Source organism: Meleagris gallopavo, unplaced genomic scaffold, assembly GCF_000146605.3.
Source record: "Meleagris gallopavo isolate NT-WF06-2002-E0010 breed Aviagen turkey brand Nicholas breeding stock unplaced genomic scaffold, Turkey_5.1 ChrUn_random_7180001874788, whole genome shotgun sequence".
NCBI classification, from domain to species: domain Eukaryota; kingdom Metazoa; phylum Chordata; class Aves; order Galliformes; family Phasianidae; genus Meleagris; species Meleagris gallopavo.
The window spans coordinates 21,290-23,094 of record NW_011139367.1 but is presented as its reverse complement, the minus strand read 5'-3'; the positions used below and the strand labels follow the sequence as shown (position 1 = coordinate 23,094).

The following is a 1,805-nucleotide window of genomic DNA, read 5'->3' as shown; positions in this document are numbered from 1 at the left end:
GCGGGCGCGGAGCGACGACGGGATTCCCTTCCTGCAGCGCAGCTTCACCTGCCCCACAGCGACCCACAGTGACCCATAGGGACCCACAGTGACCCACAGGGACCCACAGGATCACATAGAGACCCACAGCGACCCATAGGGACCCATAGGGACCCACAGTGACCCATAGGGACCATGGGGACCCAGTGAGACCCATAGGGACCCACAGCGACCCATAGGGACCCATAGAGAGTCATAGGGACCCTTAGAGACTCATAGGGACCCATAGGAACACATAGAGACCCACAGCGACCCATAGGGACCCATAGGGACCATGGGGATCCAATGAGACCCATAGAGACCCACAGTGACCCATAGGAACACATAGAGACCCACAGCGACCCATAGGGACATGGGGACCCAATGCGACCCATAGGGACCATGGCGATCCAAAGAGACCCATAGGGACTCATAGGGACCCATAGTGACCCATAGGGACCCACAGCGATCCATAGGGACCCATAGAGACCCACAGCGATCCATAGGGACCCATAGGGACCCATAGAGAGCCATAGAGACCATGGGGACCCAGTGAGACCCATAGAGACCCACAGTGACCCATAGGAACACATAGAGACCCACAGCGACCCATAGTGACCCATAGGGACCCAGTGAGACCCATAGAGACCCACAGCGACCCATAGGGACCATGGGGACCCAGGGAGACCCATAGGAACACATAGAGACCCACAGCGACCCATAGGGACCCAGTGAGACCCATAGGAGCGCATAGAGACCCACAGCGACCCATAGGGACCCAGTGAGACCCATAGGAACACATAGAGACCCCACAGGGACCCATAGAGACCCCACAGGGACCCCACGGAGCTCGTAAAGCTCCATTAGAGCCCCATAGAGCCCACAGTGCCCCATAGAGACCCCATAAAACCCAACAGGGCCCCACAGAAACCCCATAGAAACCCCATAGAGACCCCATAGCCAGACCCAGAAACCCTATAGAGCCTTTCATGGGGCAAAATGATCCCTTTATGGGGCAGGAATGGTCTGTTATGGTATAGAATAAACCGCTATAGGGCAGGAATGTCCTGCTATGGGGCAGGAGGAGCCGCTATGGGGCAGACCCACCTTCTGGTAGCGCCTCGTCAGCCATTTGTCCCAGTGGGAAAACATCTCCAGCCACTTCAGCTCCCGCTGCCGCGCCACGTCCACCGGCACCGAGCTCTCCCTGTGGGGGACAACCCCATAAGTGTGGGGCACAGCCCCATAAGTGTGGGGGGCACAGCCCCATAAGCGTAGGAAACATAGCCTCATAAGTGTGGGGTGCAGCTCCATAAGTGTGGGCACAACCCAGTAAGAGTGGAGGCACAGCCCCATAAATGTGGGCAAAACCCCACGAGTGTGAGGTGCAGCCCTTTAACTGTGGGGGGCGCAGCCCCATATGTGTGGGGCAGGAAGGGGATTGCCCACCCTATAGGGCGCTATGGAGCAGAAGGAAACTGACCACCCTACAGGGCGCTAAGGCGCACTGTGGGGCAGGAGAAACATCCACGTTATGGGGTGCCAAGGGGCAAGAACACTCGCGCTATGGGGCGCTATGGGGCGCTGTGGGGCTCTAATGGAGTCTATGGGGTGCCACAGGATTCTATGGAATGCTATGGGGCGCTATAGGGCTCTAGGAGACTCTAGGGGGCACTATAGAGCACTCTGGCGCTCTGTGGGGCGTCATATGGGGCTCTATGGGGCACCGTGGGGCGCTATGGGGCGACTCACGGCGTCTCGCAGTACTGGCTGCCCCCCAGGAAGCC

At 58.7% G+C, this 1,805-nt stretch overlaps 1 long non-coding RNA gene across 1 annotated transcript; it reads right to left on the bottom strand.

Moving 5' to 3' along the window:
- On the bottom strand, positions 1-1,805 carry LOC104916211. The gene is made up of 3 exons (XR_796551.1): positions 1,771-1,805; positions 1,126-1,225; positions 1-48 (listed from the first exon to the last, which is right to left on the bottom strand). It is a non-coding gene; the product is annotated as an uncharacterized LOC104916211 (long non-coding RNA).